Source organism: Aquarana catesbeiana, linkage group LG05, assembly GCF_042186555.1.
Source record: "Aquarana catesbeiana isolate 2022-GZ linkage group LG05, ASM4218655v1, whole genome shotgun sequence".
Taxonomy (NCBI): domain Eukaryota; kingdom Metazoa; phylum Chordata; class Amphibia; order Anura; family Ranidae; genus Aquarana; species Aquarana catesbeiana.
In genome coordinates this window covers 405,904,428-405,917,127 of record NC_133328.1, presented here as the reverse complement: position 1 = coordinate 405,917,127, position 12,700 = coordinate 405,904,428, and the positions used below count along the sequence as shown (strand labels likewise).

At 49.3% G+C, this 12,700-nt stretch overlaps 1 long non-coding RNA gene across 9 annotated transcripts in view; it reads right to left on the bottom strand.

Annotated features, from left to right (window-relative positions):
- Window positions 1-301: 301 nt before the first annotated feature.
- The window catches only part of LOC141144974 (uncharacterized), a 533,505-nt gene continuing 521,106 nt past the window's right edge, over window positions 302-12,700 (bottom strand). For all 9 annotated transcript variants that reach the window (XR_012244487.1, XR_012244492.1, XR_012244488.1 and 6 more), the window contains 2 exons: window positions 5,817-5,948; window positions 302-5,729 (listed from right to left, as the gene is read on the bottom strand). This is a non-coding gene — a long non-coding RNA (uncharacterized lncRNA). The remainder of the gene's footprint in view (window positions 5,730-5,816; window positions 5,949-12,700) is intronic.

The following is a 12,700-nucleotide window of genomic DNA, read 5'->3' as shown; positions in this document are numbered from 1 at the left end:
TTGTGTAACATTAGAAAGCACTGTTGTGTGTTATTTACTAAAGGAAAATACACTTTACACTACAAGTGCACTTGAGACTGCACTGAAACTGCACTTGTAGTGCAAAGTGGATTTTCCCTTAGGAAATAACCCCCATTGTCACAGAAACCACCAATTTTACCACAAAAAAAGTTTTGGAGCATTGAAAGAAGAATCCACACATTCTTGATTATCAATCTTTTTAATACAAGCACAATCACATGTGCATTTATAAAAGGTTTTTAAAACAAACCAACATGTTTGTTGTATAACAATTTTTCCTGTCGCATCATGGCAGCATACACTTTGGGTTGTGACTCCGCCCCTCACAACCTGATAGGACCACATAGCTATAAGTTGTAAAGATGGCCCCCGCCCCAGTATTCTCTTATTTTTCCTCACCTGAAGGACTGAAGATGTCAGAAGCACCCCCTTACCGAATTCGCCCCAGCCAGGTTCTAGCCTCTCCTGGGTGGAAGTCCTTGCCTGTACAGCCTCTAAATGAGCTAGATGGAAGGAACCCCACTCTGGTGATCTCATGGGTATATGCTGCTTCAGTATAAGCCTTAAACAGGCTTAGTTGTGTGCAGCGGTCTTCATCTGCCTCTCCCACTTTCTGGTGCAGCTTGCTGGGCATTGTGGTACTCCTCTGTCTCTTCCCTGTGCGGTCGGGCATCTCGGCGCTTCCGCGCATGCGCAGTGAGTGTTTTTAGGGCGTCCTGGCAGGTTCGCCAGGTTCCAAGATGGCGCCGAGCGCGGCTCGGCGCTACTGCGCATGTGCAGGCGGGACGTGACCCCAGCGGCCATGGCGATGCTTTTAAAAGGCTCAGAATGTCAGTTTCTGATGCCTCAAGCCTTCTTGAGCATTCCTGACACTGCTATCAAACTCTGCTATCAGCTCTGCCTCACCTCTGATCGCTCCCTCCTTGGGGTAAGTGTTTTTCTCTTCCCTGGTTCCTTGATGGTTTTTTGCTTGCATGTTTATACTTGCCTGTATCCCTCCAGGGAATCACAGTATCCTTGCAATGGAGACCGCTGCCCCAGCAGATCACCATCAGCCCAATAGGTAAGGGGGGGATGTTCATGGTAAGTAGTGAAGATTGAAAAAGAGAACAGGATCGTACTAATGCTGCCTAATTGGCCAGCCCTACCAGGTCGTCAAGATCGTCAAAATCAAGGCGAAGAGAGACCTTGCGCAGGAGGAGCCGCTCCAGCCATAGGTGAAGCCGCTCACGCGGCAGAAGTCGCTCAGCCCACAGGGGAAGCCGTAGGAGGAGCCATTCCTACTCCCATTACAGAAGATCCCCTGCTCGTAGACGTCAGTCTCCTGCGCATCCTTCCCATCCGTCGGGAAAGCTATTTCCGGGTGGTCTGCAAACACTGCGAAACTCGTGGCCGAAGGCGCAGATCAAGACCAGATCGTTAAAGCCCTACAAGAAACTCAGTCTCGCAGGGGACTTCGTGGCGGAAGCCTTGGTGGATACCATTAGGTCCGCTTCGAGATCTATGTTAGCCACGGTAATGGCCAGGAGGGCGTTGTGGCTTAAACCCTGGTCAGCCGACCTGGCCTCAAAGTCCAACTGGTGCAGGATTCCATATGATGGAGTTAACCTCTTTGGAGCAAAGCTGGATACAGCAATATCCAAAGTGACAGGCGGGAAGTCTGGTCTTATCCCTTCAGACAGAAGACCAAAACAGCAGAGAGCGCCTTCCTTCAAGCGCAATCTCCCGGAGAGATACAGGGATGCAAAATCCTATAGACCTGGGAAGGAGTACAGGAGAACTTGGAAGAACCCTCAGACGTCCTTCCTCAAATTCCAAAAAACCAAGACCCCGGCCTCCAATGAACAGAAACCTTTTTGAAGGTACGCCCGCCCAACCAGCGGTAGTGGGTACCAGGCTCACAAGTTTCAGGTTGGTTTGGGCAGAATTGATAAAAGATCCATGGACAGTATCCACCATCCGGGTCGGGCACAGGTGGTCGTTCAAGAACCGCCCCCCAAGGGTTCACTTCTGCGCAACCAAACTTCCTCCTTCCAAAGAGAAAAGGCTGTCCTTGGTCCAGTATATCCAGGACCTGTTAAGGAAACAAGCAATAGTGGATGTCACACCATCTCAAAGAGGTCAAGGTTTCTATTCCCCACTCTTCCTGTTAAGGAAAAAGTCAGGGGACTTTCGTCCCGTCCTGGACCTAAAGAAACTCAACCGGTCAATTCGGGTAGAAACATTCAGGATGGAGAGCCTTCAATCAATTCTCCAGGCGATAAATCGGGGAGAGTGGATGCTCTCGATCAATCTTCGAGACGCATACTTACATATCCCGATTCACGCAGAGTTCCAGAGATTCCTCAGATTTACGATAAACAGCTGGCACTTCCAATTCCGAAGTCTTCCGTTTGGAATCTCCACCGCACCCAGGACGTTCACGAAAGTCCTATTGCCCGTGATAGCCCACTTGAGAGAGAGGGGATTGAGAGTCCACCATTACCACATCCTGCTTCTCTCGGACAACAAGGAGTCTTTCATCCAGCATGGGGGAATCCTGGTCTCCACCTTACAGTCTCTAGGGTGGCTGATAAACTGGGAGAAAAGCAGTATCCATCCCACTCAGAGAATGGTCTTTTTAGGGGCCGAGCTGGACACGAGAGAGAACACGGTGGAGCTTCCAGAGGAGAAGATTCCTCCCCTGATTCAGAAGGTGAAGAAGGCTATCTCGGCCAAGAGGCTACCAGCCAGAACATGCCTCAGTATCCTGGGCTCTTTGGCATCCACCATTCTGATGGTTTAGTGGGCGCAGTGGAACTCGAGGCCTTTCCAGATTTCCTTCCTGCGCCAGTGGAACAGGGTTTCAATGTCCCAGTCGATTCACATCCCTCAGGAGGTGAAGCAATCATTGCTGTGGTGGACTCGGCCTCGCAACTTAAGAAGGTGCAAGAACATTATCACCCCTCTCCAGGAGACGGTGACTTCAGATGCCAGTCTGCAGGGGTGGGGAGCTCACCATCAGCACTTTGCGGCTCAAGGCCGCTGGCCATTCAGGGCACAGGACACAGTGTCAAATGTTGTTAGAAATGAGAGCAGCACTCCAGGCACTCCTGTCCTTCAGCTCCCTCTTGAGAGGAAGACATGTTCTTCTGAGAATGGACAACAAGGTTGCGGTTGCCTATGTCAACAGGCAGGGGGGCACCAGAAGCAGGTCCATGTTGCAGGAGGTCCGTCCTGTTCTAGAGTGGGCACAAGTGAACCTGTTAAGCCTAAGGGCAATCTATGTTCCTGGAGTCCAGAATGTGCTGGCCGACTCGCTGAGCAGGAATTTCACCTCCAACCACGAGTGGTCTCTGAACCCACAGGCCTACGCCCTCATATCCCGGACTTGGGGTTCACCAGAGATAGACCTGGCGGCAACCCCAGAGAATGCGAAATGCCGGAGATTCCTATCAAGAATACCATTCCCTTTGGCGGAGGGGGCGAATTGTCTCCTGCACCCCTGGAACTTCCAGCTGGGATACATCTTCCCTCCAACTCCTCTCATAGCGAGGTTTCTCCTGAGACTCAAGGAGTCATCGGCACTGGTGGTGGCAGTGATTCCCTTCTGGCCAAGGAGGCCATGGTTTACCACTCTGATGCAGCTGAATACGGCAGATCCCCTGCCCCTTCCGTTGTCGCCAGACCTACTCTCCCAAGGTCATCTTCTTCACCCGAACCCGGAGAAGCTACATTTGATGGCTTGGAGACTGAAAGGGCTAGGTACCTAGAGCAAGGCTGTTCCCAGAGGGTGGCGGATACCCTTCTCCAGGCCAGGAGGCCTACCACGAATAATACTTACAGGCGAGTCTGGGAGAAGTTTACCGCCTTCGCTCAACAGCAAGGTTGGAACCCATCCTCACCATGGGTGTCACAGGTCCTGGAGTTTCTTCAGTTAGGCCTAGAGAAGGGCCTTAGATCAAGTACCTTAAAGGTCCAAGTCTCGGCCCTGTCCGCCTTGACAGGAGTCAGATGGGCACAAGATCCCCTTGTGGTTCAGTTTCAAAGGGCCTGTCTAAAGCTGAGGCCGCCTAGGAAACCTTCCTTCCCAGTCTGGGACCTCTCAGTCGTACTGGAAGCTTTATCTGAGGACCCCTTTTTTCCTAATGAGAACATATCCTTATGGGATCTGACGCTGAAAGTCTCATTCCTGATAGCCATAACATCGGCTAAGAGGGTGTCAGAGATGCAAGCCTTAATGGCCAGTGATCCATATCTGATTGTATTGCCAGACAGGTTAGTTTTGAAACCTTCGGACCGGTTCATCCCCAAGGTATCCTCGTCCTTTCACTTCAACCAAGAGATTAACCTTCCAGCCCTCAGTACGGAACAAGGCGACCCTCACCCTCTGGACGTCAAGGGTAATGTCCTGGAGTATCTTTCAGCTACCAGATCCATCAGGAAGACTGAAAGTCTTCTAATCATTCCGCATGGATTCAAGAGAGGTCAAGCGGCATCCTCACGCACCATTGCATCATGGCTGGTGAAGACCATCAAAAAGGCCTACTCACTAAGCAATCATCAAGTACCTGAGGGCTTAAGGGCACACTCCACTAGGGCAGTGGCAACCTCCTGGGCAGCATATTGTCGAGTCTCGGCGGAGACAATTTGCAGAGCGGCCACCTGGTCTTCCAGGAGCACCTTTATGTCCCATTACAAGGTGGATTCCGCCTGCTTATCCACAGTGGATTTAGGAAGATCCGTTATCTAAGCCAATTCTTCTGTTCTTTGTTAATAAACTTAGTTTGAATTCCCACCCAGTCTTTGCGAGTTGCTCCCCAAAGTGTATGCTGCCATGATGCGACAGGAAAACGGAAAATTGTATACTCACCTTTCCGAAATTTTCCTTTCCTGTCGTATCTTCATGGCAGCATACAATCTCCCACCCATCTGAGGTGATATATACGGAGAATACTGGGGCGGGGGCCATCTTTACAACTTATAGCTATGTGGTCCTATCAGGTTGTGAGGGGCGGAGTCACAACCCAAAGTGTATGCTGCCATGAAGATATGACAGGAAAGGAAAATTACGGAAAGGTGAGTATACCATTTTCCGTTTTTGGGTCACATTAATAAAAGTAAAAATGTCCATTTAAGGTAAAACTGGAATGTTTAAAACCTACAAGAAATACACAAATCTGGAACTTACAAAGTTCAACTTTGATAGAAATGGAAGGCAATATCAGACATGAGTATTTATAAACTGTGTTTGATATTGCGTTCAGACGGGGTGAAATCACCCCTGGAAAAAACAAATTGCCGAATGTCAACATGTGCTAGCTGCCATCATGGGGGATCAAGGGACATGTTTTTGGGGTGCAGCCCCTTCCTCTCAGCTACTTTATTATTGAGGAAGGGGTTGCACCCACAAAACGCGTCCATTGATCTCCCGTGATGACAGATAGCACATGTTGACACATTGTGTGCATCTTCAAAATTTGGCTTTTCGAGAATATGTCAAAAAAGGTGCAAAAAATGTTTCTATTCAAAAAACAAATAAAAAGTCAGGAATTTGGAGGTGTTTTAAACTCTCCCTAAAACATCAATGATGTTCTTCATTTTGTTTTGAACATCATTGATGTTTTTCTGGATGTTTTCCAAGTCCCTATTACACCCCATGATCTCCCCGATCAGGATCTGTGCACTTTCACTGGGGAAATGTCCTTCATCCACAACATCACGATCACCTAAAAATATAGAAACAAAAACACACCATGTATTATAAATATGCAGGCATCCATCTCTTACCTGAGCCTGTGGTCGCAGACACTCACCTGTTGTGGTGACTATTTCATTTACGTCTCTTTCCTCCTCCTCCTGTTGGCTTTGGGGGATTTCTCCTTCTTCCTGAGGTGGGGGGTCTGTTGTCTCTTCTGATGAGTGGTGTCCTCCGAGTCTTTTCTTCCCTATGTAAAAAAAAAAGGTATACTTAGCACACAGATATTTGGTGGCACAAATAGGAATATGAAACATTGCTTGGAAGTGGGGTACAATTGTCTCTTTTGGCAGAGTTCCAAGATGAAGAATTATTTTTTTCCTTTGTCAAGCTTGAATACTTACCTGTTTTGTACAAGCTTCACAGATGGAGTCACCCCTATAGTATACACTGGAGCACCTGTGTGGGACCCCCTAATAAAAAGGGTGTTCTTGTGTCCCACGCTAGTGCTCCTGTGTCCAGATGTGTAAACAGCTGCTGAGTGTCCTCTCCTTACACAGAATCTAGTTTGCAGTTCATTCTAGTTACAAACCCATCTAGACATCAAAATTATTTGTAGAGAACTAGGCTAGCAAAAATGTATTCAAAATGCATATGTCCAAAACATGGTGTTTTCTATGCCAAACGAACAATGTTTCATACGAACGAATAATATGCCCATGAACATGAAAGTTGCCATTTTAAACTGTACAACAGTAAAGAAAAGCACATGGAGCAGCACGAACATTAGAAAAATCAAGAATAGGAACACAGGACAACTGCTTACTATTTTGCAGCACTCTCCTGATCCTTCTATACTGATCGTGCTCCCTTAATTTGAGGTCCGACCACCGCTTCCTGAGTTGATCCTTGGATCGTCGTACCCCAAAACTCCTGTGCAGACTCTTGACTACTTTCGCCATGATCTTGGCCTTTCTGACATTGGGGTTAGGGTAAGGTCCGTCATAGTCAGCCCTCTTCAGTATGTCGACCATCTCCAACATCTCCCCAAAGGACATATTTGAGGCTGTCACGTACTTGGTAAGTAGAGCCCGGAATGCAGGGAACGGCCTCTCGTATACCTCCGACTCGGGAACCCCTGGTAGTGATGACAGGGGCTCGAGAGTGCGAAGGGGCACAAGTGCCTGACTGGAAGGCTGGAGCAGGGAGCTGAATCAGGTAGTCAGCTGGAAGGTGTCCTGTAGTCCGGCAGCAGGATGTAGGCAGCAGGGAGGTGACCTGTAGTCCAGCAGCGGGATGTAGACAGCAGGGAGGTGTCTTGTAGTACAGCAGCAGGATGTAGACAGCAGGGAGATTTCTTGTAGTCCAGCAGCAGGATGTAGACAGCAAGGTACAGGCAAGCCGGGTCAGACACTAGCGGGCAGAGCAGGTACAGAAGGTAAATCCAGGAGTGTAGTCAAGTCCAAAAGCTGAGATCAGGGCGGGCAGAAAACAGAGTAGTCAAAGTCCAAAAGCCGGGATCAGGGCAGGCAGCAAACGGAGTAGTCAGGAACAGTCCAACAGGTATCAGGTAGCAAATGCAAAGTAACAGGGCAGTAGGGGTCTTCAGGAATGCTGTAGACCGGACAGCAAGGCAGCAGAGGCACAGTCCCCTTTAAATAGCCTCCTTTGGCGCCAAGTGCTGTTACAGGGGGCGCGTGCGTGCACCCGCCCGTGCGCCGCTATTGGCGCTATTGCGCATGCCCGTACGCCCATGCCGCTATTGGCGCTATAGGCGCTATTGCGCGCGCGAGCGCTGGATGGCGCTTTTGTGCACAGGCATTCCTTTAAACTTTAGTTTGCTGGGGTATTTGCAAGAGGGCTTTCCCTGACATTGCCCCCCTCCAATGGGCAGCCTCCGGATGCCCAACTGGGCCATTTTACTAGGATGAGCTCTCTTAAAGGCTAGAATTAATCTTTTGGCGTGGATGTTAGCCTCTGGCTCCCAGGAGTTATCCTCAGGACCGTACCCTTTCCATTTGACCAGATATTGAATCTGGTTGCGTCTTCTCCGGCAATTTATGATTGATTCCACTTCAAATTCCTCCTCACCGTCAATGAGTACAGGTTCAGGAGGACCAGTGTTTCGGTGAAGGAAAGGATCCGGAACTGAAGGTTTAAGAAGGGCGACATGAAAGACTGGATGAATATGAAACGACTCCGGTAATTTTAATTCGTAAGCCACATTGTTGATCTTCCTTATCACTGGGAAGGGACCCACAAACTTAGGGCCCAATTTCTTGGAAGGGCATGCCTACTTCAGATTCAGGGTAGACAGCCAGACAAGATCCCCTATCTTCAGATTAAGCTCCCCTCTCCTCTTCTTATCAAAAGTCATCTTGTTCCGTTCCTGAGTCTTCGACATGGTCTCTTGAAGTAGCCTGTTGTTAGTACTGAAAAAACTCAAAGTTTCCTGGACAGCTGGCATCGAACACTCTGGGATATTGTTGGACAAAAACAAAGGATGGAAACCATAGTTTGCAAAAAATGGAGACTGATTAATTGCATAGTGAACAGAGTTATTGTAGGCGAATTCAGCCTGAGGTAATAGAGGAACCCAGTCATCTTGGGAAAAACAGGAATAGCACCGTAAGTATTGCTCCAGGGTCTGGTTAGTTCATTCAGTCTGACCATTAGTCTGAGGATGGTAAGCAGAAGAGAAGGAGAGGTCAATTTCCAAGGATCGACATAGAGCTCTCCAGAACTTGGAAATAAATTGTACCCCTCGATCGGACACTATGTTTGCTGGTATGCCATGGAGCCTTACAATTTCTTTAATAAAGACTCTCGCAGTCTCTGAAGCAGAGGGGGTACCTTTCATGGGTAAGAAGTGGCTCATTTTGGAAAGTCTGTCAACCACTACGAAAATAGTGGTGTAGCCCTCAGATGGTGGTAATTCAACGATAAAATCCATGGAGATCATCCTCCATGGTCTGTCTGGAACAGGAAGAGGTCTTAGCAACCCCCACGTCCCGGTCTTGCTGCCCTTATTTTGGATGCAGGTAGTGCATGATTCCACGTAGAGTTTACAATCCTCCCCTAGCTGAGGCCACCAAAATGTGCGTTGGAGCAGTTTGGAGGTCTTGCGTATCCCGAAGTGGCCAGCTAATTTGTGATCGTGGCAAGATTTGAGAACAGCAACCCGTGTTTGTTGGGGTACAAAGATTTTATCCTTGTACCATAGTAGTTCATCTCTGGACTGTAGAGTGACATCTGCTGGAAGGGGAGTTGCTGAAGATGCCTGTCTAATTTGGGACAGCAAATCTTCTTGAAGCATATGAAAGTTCCCAGGAGCAAGGATGGTATCTGGGGAAGACGGAGCTTCAGGTTCACTGAACATTCTGGACAGAGCATCAGGTTTGGTATTCTTTGATCCTGGTCTGTAAGTGATGTGGAAAGTGAACCTGGAGAAGAAAAGTGCCCATCTGGCCTGGCGTGGTTTCAACCTTTTGGCGACCTTCAGGTACTCCAGGTTCTTGTGGTCAGTGTACACCAGAATAGGATGAGCCGCCCCCTTCAGGAGGTAGCAGCATTCCTCAAGTGCGGCTTTGGTTGCTAGTAGCTCCCTGTCCCCAACATCGTAATTTCTTTCGGGTTCAGTTAACTTGCGGGAGAAGAATGCCACTGGGTGCAATAAGGCCTTGGGGCCCTGTCTCTGTGAGAGTACTGCTCCCACCGCTATCTCGGAAGCATCTACTTCCAATATGTAGGGTAAAGCCGGATCGGGGTGCTTCAGGACAGAGGCCGACACGAATTGATCTTTCAGGGAAGTAAAAGCAGCTTGAGCCTCAGGAGACCATTGGAACCGGGTGCCTTGACGAGTCAGTCTTGTGATGGGAGCGATTATGGAAGAGAATCCCTTGATGAATCTACGGTAAAAAATTGAAAATCCCACAAAGCGCTGTACTCCCTTTTTGTCTGTCGGAGCTGGCCATTCCAAGATGGCAGAGACCTTCTGCGGATCCATCTTGATACCATCTATGGAAATAATCAGACCCAGAAACTGAATGCTTTGGCCTTCAAATTCACACTTTTCGGGTTTGGCGTACAGGCCATGTTGGCGGAGCTGAGCTAGAACTTTCTTGACATGCTCTTGATGAATAGACAGGGAAGAGGAAAAGATCAGGATATCGTCCAGATATACTATGACGAACAGATCAAGATAGTCTCTGAAAATGTCATTCACGAAGTGCTGGAACGTGGCGGGAGCATTGCATAACCCAAAAGGCATTACCAAGTATTCAAAGTGTCTGAATCGGGTGCGGAAAGCAGTCTTCCATTCGTCCCCGCTTCGGATCCGGACCCGAAGGTCAAGTTTGGTGAATATGGCTGCACTTCCCAGCCTCTGGAATAGTTCGGGTACCAAGGGTAAGGGGTACCGATTTTTAATTGTAATCTTATTAATGTCCCGGTAGTCTACGCAAGGGCGTAGGTAATGGTCTTTTTTCTCCACGAAGAAGATTCCTGCTCCAGCTGGTGAAGTGGAAGGCCGTATAAACCCCTTCTCCAGATTCTCATCGATGTATTTTTTAAGTGTACCAAGCTCCAGCGCGGTTAAGGGAAAGATTCGCCCAAAGAGGACCTCTGCCCCGGGAAGAAGTTTGATTGGGCAGTCATAGGGTCTGTGTGGGGGAAGTGCTTCTGCCCCTTTCCGACTGAACACATCCAGGAAGTCATGGTACGCTTCTTGAACATTTTGGCAGTTTTCAACATCGGTTTCAAGACAAAGCAGGGGAGATGGAATGGTAGTAAAACCTTGTAGGCAATGTTGACAGCAGTAGGGAGAGAGAAAGCTGATGTTTCCAGTAGACCAGTCAATCTGTGGGTTGTGAGCTTTGAGCCAGGGCATGCCCAGTATGATGGGAAACAGGGGTGACTCAATGATGTCAAGGCGGAGTACTTCTCGATGGTTGTCAGAAATGATGGTGTCTAGAGGAACTGTCTCTTGTGTTACGGGCCCAGATTTAATAGCCGATCCGTCGGCCAGATGTACAGACAGTCCCTGTGCTCTGGGTCGTAGAGGAATCTGGAACTTGTGAGCAAAGGATAAGTCCATAAATCCGCTGCAGGCTCCGGAATCAATTATAGCGGTTGCCTGGATGTTCCCTCCTGGAAGCTGCAGAGAGATGGGGACAGCCAGGTGAGTGTTACTGTTAAACATAGCAGATAAGGAAGTTTAAGAGAGAGTAGAATGCTTACAGGTCCTTGCTGGACAAGTCCTCACGTAATGTCCAGATTCCCCGCAATACAGGCAGGGGTTGTTGGCCCGCCGGCGCTGTCTTTCTTCAGGGGTAAGAGAAGGAAGGATCAGGCCGAGTTGCATCGGTTCAGAGGTGTCAGTAGAGGAGTGTGCAGGAGGATTAGGTACACGTGGTAGCATCCACACTGGGCGAGAGGGCCCAGTTGCGCGTTCAGCCCTGCGTTCTCTTAAACGTCTATCAATTTGAATTGACAGGTTGATAAGGTCTTCAAGTGTGGCAGGAATGCCAACCCAGGCTAATTCATCTTTTAATGGTTCAGAAAGTCCCATGCGAAACTGGTAGCGTAGGGCGGTGTCGTTCCAGTTTGTGTCGGAACTCCAACATCTGAATTCAGATGCATAGTCCTCCGCTGCCCTACGGCCCTGCTGAAGCGAGAACAGTGCTGCTTCGGCGGTGGCTGCCTGTTGTGAATCTTCATATAGGAGTACAATGGCTTGGAAGAAGGTTCCCAAGTGATCGAGGCAATTGTTCTTCTGCTCCAGAAGATGATGGGCCCATGCCTGGGGTTCGCCTAGTAGGAGGGAGATGACAAACCCTACTTTAGTGGTTTCTAAAGAAAAAGTCCTGGGTTGTAATGCAAAAAAAGAGTTTGCAGGCATTACGGAATGCCCTAAATTTACTGCGGTCCCCGGAAAACCTTTCTGGTGTAGGTACTTTGGGTTCAGGCGGCAGCATGACCATGGAGGGAGCAGCAGATGGACCCGGAGCTGGATTAGAGAGAACTTGGACACGCTCCTCTAGTTGCTTATAACCGCTTTGTAAGTCTTTGACAGCTTGTGTAAGTCCAGCCAGATGATGGCATAGGTCCTCCATGGGCGACGTCCCCTGCGCGGGCTCGGACATGGCTGTCCGGTACTGTCACGTACCTGGTAAGTAGAGCCCGGAATGCAGGGAACGGCCTCTCGTATACCTCCGACTCGGGAACCCCTGGTAGTGATGACAGGGGCTCGAGAGTGCAAAGGGGCACAAGTGCCTGACTGGAAGGCTGGAGCAGGGAGCTGAATCAGGTAGTCAGCTGGAAGGTGTCCTGTAGTCCGGCAGCAGGATGTAGGCAGCAGGGAGGTGACCTGTAGTCCAGCAGCAGGATGTAGACAGCAGGGAGGTGTCTTGTAGTACAGCAGCAGGATGAAGACAGCAGGGAGGTGTCTTGTAGTCCAGCAGCAGGATGTAGACAGCAGGGAGGTGTCTTGTAGTCCAGCAGCAGGATGTAGACAGCAGGGTACAGGCAAGCCGGGTCAGACACTGGCGGGCAGAGCAGGTACAGAAGGTAAATCCAAGAGAGTAGTCAAGTCCAAAAGCTGAGATCAGGGCGGGCAGAAAACAGAGTAGTCAAAGTCCAAAAGCCGGGATCAGGGCAGGCAGCAAATGGAGTAGTCAGGAACAGTCCAACAGGTATCAGGTAGCAAATGCAAAGTAACAGGGCAGTAGGGGTCTTCAGGAATGCTGTAGACCGGACAGCAAGGCAGCAGAGGAACAGTCCCCTTTAAATAGCCTCCTTTGGCGCCAAGTGCTGTTACGGGGCCAGTGCGCCGCTACTGGCACTATTGCGCATGCGCGTACGCCCATGCGCGCTATTGGCGTTATTGCGCGGGCGCGAGCGCCGGAAGGCGCTTTTATGCACAGGCATTCCTTTAAACTTTAGTTTGCTGGGATATTTGCAAGAGGGCTTTCCCTGACAGAGGCCTTAAAATCGTCTCCTCCG